The sequence below is a fragment of the Apium graveolens genome, chromosome 8 (genome assembly GCF_009905375.1).
Source record: "Apium graveolens cultivar Ventura chromosome 8, ASM990537v1, whole genome shotgun sequence".
NCBI lineage: Eukaryota > Viridiplantae > Streptophyta > Magnoliopsida > Apiales > Apiaceae > Apium > Apium graveolens.
Window position 1 is genome coordinate 112,185,874 of NC_133654.1, and position 7,446 is coordinate 112,193,319.

Here is a 7,446-nt window from a genome sequence, read left to right on the forward strand (position 1 = left end):
AGAGGACAAGGAGGGAAAGATGACATCATAGCATGACATAAGAATGACATGGGAAGGAAGGAAATGTGGTGGATTATTAACCACACAAAATCAAGGGCAAATAGGTAATTTACCAAAACAAAAACAAAACTACAACCAACCAAGCCAAATAATTCATTCTTCATCAAAACAAAAAAAACCAAGGCATTATTTCTTCATTGCTCTCGGATTTTACTATTGCAAAGGAAGAAGAAATTCAAAACTCAAGATCAAGGCTTCCTAAATTGGTAAGATAATTCCCTAATCATCCTTATGCATAGTTATGGCTATATCATGAGTTTAGGCACCCCATTCATTCTCAATCTTCTTCAATAAATCAATGAAGAAGACAATGAATAGTGACTTCAAGAATTTTAACTTGATTTTCTTGTTTTTCCTTTAAGATCCAAGCTTTCCTAAGACTCCTCAAGGCTTCTTAAGGCTTCCTAGCTACTCCCACCACTTCAAGGAAGGTATATCATCTCCAAACCCTAGATTCCTTTGTATTATAAGATGATTTTGATTATTATGGTGATATAGTAGCTTAATGCTTATGGTTTAGAGTGTGGGTTGGAGTGGTAGTGAAATGGAATGGTGAATCTTGTTATTTTGGTTAAAAGAACTTAAGTATAGTTAAATTCAAGCTTAGGCATAAGTATAAATGTATTATTTAATTGATTGGGGCTGTTATGATGTGATAAGGATGGACTTTGGTTGTATGAATGGATTGAGGTTGAATTGTGATGGTTTTTGAATGGTTTAAATTTGGGAAATCGCGTAAACATAGCCGTCGTAATGTCCGATTTACTTTAGACAGCTTTTGTTCATAACATTTGGACCCGAGAACTCCCTGCTAGATTATTACCATTTCCATGTTTAGATAGCTCATGTTACGAGCTTCGTTTTGATATGTAGTTCGTTCAATTCCGATGCACGGTTTAGGAGAAACGACCGTTTCAAGTAACGGCGTTTCGCGAACGAAACTTTTCCCCTCGCCTTACTTTGAAACATAGGTTAAAGACCAAAAAGGGTTAATTAATGTATGAAACAATTATGGTAAGTGTGTTAGGCAGTTGGTAAGACACCCGCAAAAGAATCGCCTTAAAACTCGTAATGGTTAATTTATTAAAAATGGTGGAGCCGAGGGTACTCGAGTGACTTAAGAGAATCAGTAAGCGCAAAGCGATCGTAAGAGTCTAATTTGGTTCGAGTATAGAATTACAAGTGACTTTGGTTTAATTCCAACTTACTTGTTGTTTATAGGTTACCAGACTCGTCCCGATCCATTCGTGACCCCCAGTCGCTCAGGCAAGTTTTCTATCCGTTATACTGTTGTTGTGATGTATATATGTATATGCATTATCTTGCGATAGATGCATGTTGGTTAATTAGCAAATGTGCGATATATTGAAGCATGCTGATATGGTATATATATGCATGCCTGTTTCGTATTCTTGCCATATATATCTGTTGGTTCAGTTGATAATACCTATGCTAGAGAATAGCGGTAATTTGCATATACCCTTAGTATAGGGACCCAAAGGTGAAAACATTTTCTAAAACCGGGAGTCGAGGATCCCGAGTAGATTTTATATATATATATTTATATATATATGGTTATAGTTTTCCAAACTATTAATCGAATAAGGTTTATTCGATAACTTTATTTTATTATTGAATATTATTTGAATATTCATCCGAGGACTTATGACTCCTTTATTTTATTTAATGAATATTATTTTAATATTCATTCGAGGACTTATGACTCTGTTTATTATATTTAATGATTATTATTTGGATATTCATTGGAGGATGTATGACTCCGCTTATTATTTAATAATATTCTTTATTTTATTAAAGAATAAGGTTTCGATAATCAAACTTATTTTCGATTATTCAAATAAAGATAGTACTTTCATATAACTATATCTTTGGTTATTTAATATCCATTTCAAGTATAAGTTTTAAAACTTCTACTTCGATTATTTTTATAAGGATTATCTTTATGAGAATATTATTTAAATGATAATATTCAGATATTTTCTAATATATCAGGACTGATTTATTTTAATAAATCAACAGTACTCCAAACATTCTTAAAAATGTTTTCGAGTCTTCAAAATGATTTTTAAAGTTAGAGTGGACCCCAAAACTCATTTTTTTTTATATTTAAGATCTTCCTTTCAAAGGGGATTTAAATACTCGCTCAAAGCCTGGGGGATCCAGCTCTGTGGTGCATTTTACATTCGCAACGTGGTTGCTGTTTTGAGAAAACAAATGAATTGATTACTTACCCAACGTTCGGGAAGTAAGCCCATCTAATTGAGTTGGCATAAGCGACAGGACGGGGTACGGTCTATCAAAGTGTAAGTGGCTGGATGGCAGTCCATCAATGCGTAAGAGGCCGGGTGGCGGTCCAGCACAAGGTCCTTATGTGGCCAGGGTGATGACCGGTGGGGGATTCATCCATCTACTAGTAGAAAAGGTTACTTATTGGTATTTTTGCCTGATCAGCAAGATATCGGGTTTATGCCAAAATTCTTTTCCTTCCAAAATTCATTGGATGTTACAAACTATGTTCATACTTTACATAACAGAGGTTCCAGGAAATGTTTAAGAGATATATATGTGGATATATATCGGGACTAAATAAAGTATCTCGTAACTTTATTTCATTCAATAATATTTCAAAGATTGAATCTATTCAAGTCTTAACTTGTGGTCTCATCTATGGGATGACTTTTTTTTAAAACCTATAATACTTTGAACAGTGGTAGTTCAAGTAGCCTTATAAATGATATAAGTATAGTGAAGTATTTGGTAACTTCATCTTCTTTTAAGCTTATATCCAGTAAGTAATTATCTTACTTTTGATAAAGGTTTTCAGTAAGTTATCTATTAGATACTTGCATTATTGATTACACTATATATTATCTTGCGAGCGGTAAGGCTCACTCTTGCTTTATTTCTTCATCACACAACAACAGTTAGGAAGGATGGCCAGACTCAAGCAGACCCAGCGCAAGCGCGTGGGAAGCGTCCCGCGTCTTCCTATTGATGTTGTAGCTGCTATAGCTGCAGAGGTAGATCTATTGTAGACCAGACCATCTACTTTTGAGAATCAATTATGTATAATTATAACTTGTGGCAGATAATGGCAATTAATTGTAAACTTATTAAGTAATCATTTTGGGTTGTAATAACTTTTAAATTGTGGATTCAAAGACTTGTACTTATTTCAATTTCATCTCTGAGACTATAACGGGTTGTGGTGTGTGTTAGTGTGGGGTCACAGCATAAGGTTATTTATTATTAATTAAGTGAAATGATATTGTGGAAAGAAAGACCGTGACGACCCGGATCCCCGACCCCGGATCTGGGGGTGTTATAGAAATGGTATCAGAGCTAAGCGTTATAAACCTCAGAGATGATGCGACGATATAATAACAAACTCACAAAGATAATAAGAACTCTTGCCAAGTTCATGGTCGGACTACTTAAAGTAGTGCTGACAGTTAAAACCCTTACGGGAACCCTTATAAGTATCATGATAGTAACTTAGCTCGTTTAATGTGTAGGCGCCTGAGATAGAGGACCCTGAGATGTTCGAGCGTGAGCATGATGAGGCACTGCTAGATGTTGAGGATGAGGAGGACCCCTCAGAGGAGTCAGAGACAGAGGTCATTGCTATTCCAGAGGAGGAGGACCCGGATGAGGTCCCAGTAGCTGAGGAGCGTGTCGGACCTATGGTAGTGTATGCTGGTACCCCTTTACCCACACTTCTGGTGGTCAGAGCTCCTACCTCTCCACCACTATCTTGGATCCCTTATGATGACAGCTCAGAGACCCATACTTCCGAGCCTAGGCAGACTGAGGAGGCACCCTCAGCGGCTCCGGATTCACCACCTCTTGACCCTGCCCACAGGCAGTCTTCGTTAGCCCATGGCTATGTGCAGGATGTACTGAGGACCCAATTGGCTGTTGCTGAGGCCCGACTGGATGAGGCCAGGAGGGAGTTGGATGCGGAGAGGGCGGGTAGGCGTACCCGAGCTTATGAGACTGGGGCTGCTATACCCCGATCATTGAGGAGGGAGCTGACGGGGATAGAGCTCACGTCCCGAGCGAGACTCAGATCTCTCCAGGGGGACAGGCATGGTAGGTTCTCCAGATGGCAGGCCGATTATATCTTCCGTCGTGCGATGGAAAGGGTATGGGAGCTGACCCGCTCCGGTGTGTGATTCAGGATTAACGATGGAATAGTCTAGTTGTCTACTTAGCCGAGGCCTTAGTAAGAGCCAATTTTCCGGGATAGTTGACTTGTATATAACATCCCTTTTTCTGACTAGACAGATAGACTCTTGTGTATCATTTTTGGGACAGATGGCTGTAGCACTGTTGTACTTTTGACCAGATCAAATTATGTATTTCTCGCATTATGTATATATTTGTTTCCTTTCGGTTCAGATCCTTAGTGACGAGATCACTTTTTTATCATTATTATTACTGCACTTCGTATTAGAACTGTCATAAAATAATAGAATTGTGATATACGTTCTCCCCATTATAAGAGTTGTGCAAGGCACAATGTTGTATATGATTGTGACCTAACGTTGAATTTTCCAATAATATTTTTATCAGAATCATGCCGCCAAGAAAGATTGGAACTAGGGCGAACCCTGGATCTGAGGACCAGGGAAGCCATAATCAGGACAATAGAAACCAGGAACACAGTGAAGAGGAAGATGAGGATTATGTGGAACAGGATGACTCCCTGTATGAAGAGGAAGAGGAAACATATGATGTTGAGGGATTTGAGATAGAGGCTGAAGAAGGAGAAACTGAGGTTGAGCAACCAGTACCAAACCCAGGCATGGATCCCATGGGCCAGTTCATGCAACTCCTAAGGTAGAACTTAGAACGTCAACCCAACCCACCCCCCTCAAGGAAATAACAATACTGTGGCAAACTCTTTCAGGGCTTTTAAGTCCCTTAAGCCCCCTGAGTTCCACCGATCAGCCGACCCAGTTGAGGCAAGGGCATGGTTAAAGGAAATGGAGAAATCATTTGAGATTCTGAGTATCGATGAGGCATAGAAGACTGTATTTGCTACCTACCTTCTGATAAGAGAGGCTAACTACTGGTGGGAGGCCAAGAAAAACATGGAGACAGATGCTATTATAACCTGGGAGAGATTCAGTCAGTTGTTTCTGGGAAAGTATTTCCCGAGGTTTATGGAAAACCAGATGGAGCTCAAGTTCTTGGAGCTAAAGCAGAATAACTTGTCTGTAGCAGAGTACGAAGCGAAATTTAATGAGTTATCAAGATTTGTGCCGGAGTTTGTGAGCACCGAGGAAAAGAAAGCTAGGAGGTTTCAGCAGGGACTAAAACCGTGGATTCAGAATAGGGTGGCAATCCTTGAGCTTACAGATTATGCCACTCTGGTGCAAAAGGCAACAATTGTAGAAGCTGGAAGTGAACAGATGCAGAAGGAAAGAGAAAAGAAGGGAATAAAGAGGAAAAGTATGAGCATGGGTGGAGGTTCACCAAGAAGGAGCTTCCCAACTAGATTTAATCGAGGAGCAGTGTCCCTACCGGGAAAGAACACTGGGTTTAAGCGGCCCATGAGCGTGAATGTGAGCCAGAGTGGCCAGAAGTCAAGAATGTCATATTCCAACCAGTCTCGACCCCCATTGCCAGCCTATAACACTTGTGGAAGGATGCATTCTGGGGAGTGTAAAGGAAAGCCGGTAATATGCTTCAAGTGTGGTCGAGAGGGTCACTATTCGGACAAGTGCACTTCGCCAACCCCCATTACCCGCCCAACCACCACTTGTCATCAGTGTGGACGCCCGGGTCATTGGAAGAGGGAATGCCCAATGAACAAACCAGCAGCTTCGGGAGCAAGCAGGGCTGCTTCTAATAAGCCACCTACCGCAAGGACTTTCAACATGACACTCCAGGATGCTATGAGAGATTCAGATGTGATAGCAGGTACCCTTTCTATAAATTCAGTCAGTGCAAATGTTTTATTTGATTCGGGAGCAACTAAATCTTTTATATCAAGGGACTTTGCGCGTAAATTAAGACTTAAAGCTGAACCCTTGATAGAACCCTTACAAGTAGAAATAGCCAATCATAAAATTATTCCTGTTAACCAGATTCACCCCGCCTGTGAGATAGGCATAGGGGAGCAATCTTTTAGTGTTGATCTGATTCCTTTTAAATTAGGGGAGTTTGATGTAATTTTGGGAATGGACTGGCTATCTAGCAATGATGCTCAGATAGACTGTAAAGGGAAGAAAGTTAAGTTAAATATCTCAGGGAAGAAAGAAGTTATATTTAGAGGAAAGAGGCAGACGCAGAAATTTTTGACTATGGCCCAGGCCAGAAGGATGCTATGAAAAGGAAATGAGGCCTACCTAGCCTATGTGGTGGACACGCAGAAGGAGGTGCCCAACTTACAAGATATTCCAGTAGTCAACGAATTTGAAGATGTATTCCCACAAGACCTTCCGGGATTACCACCCGATAGATTGATTGAATTTGCTATTGAATTGGCCCCCGGGACGGCGCCAGTTTCAAAAGCACCTTATCGGTTAGCCCCGTTAGAAATGAAGGAATTAGCTATCCAATTGCAGGAACTCTTGGATAAGGGTATGATAAGACCCAGTGTGTCTCCGTGGGGAGCACCAGTTTTATTTGTTAAGAAGAAAGATGGGAGCATGAGGCTGTGCATCGACTATCGAGAGTTGAACAAGCTAACTATAAAGAACATGTACCCATTACCTAGAATAGACGATCTGTTTGACCAGCTAAATGATGCTGTTTATTTTTCCAAGATCGACCTGAGAACTGGATATCACCAACTAAAGATTAAACCCGAAGATATTTCCAAGACAGCGTTCCGTACCAGATATGGGCATTATGAGTTCTTGGTAATGTCCTTTGGATTAACCAACGCTCTAGCGGCTTTCATGGATTTAATGAATAGAGTATTTAAGAAGTACTTGGACAAGTGTGTGATAGTTTTTATCGATGATATTTTGATCTACTCCAAGACTGAGGCAGAACATGCAGAGCATTTGAGGATAGCTCTAGGAATACTCAGAGAGGAGCAGTTGTATGCCAAATTCTCGAAGTGTGAATTCTGGCGGAATGAAGTACAATTTTTAGGACATGTGATCAATAAAGAAGGAGTATTGGCGACCCCTCCAAGATAGAGGCGGTCTCGAATTGGGAAAGGCCAACCACACCCACAGAGGTAAGGAGTTTCATAGGATTGGCCGGCTACTATCGTAGATTTGTACAGGACTTTGCGAAGATCGCAACCCCTTTGACATGACTTACTCGTAAGACAGAAAAGTTTGAATGGACGGAGAAATGCGAGAACAGTTTTCAGGAATTAAAGAAAAGGTTGGTAATGGCCCC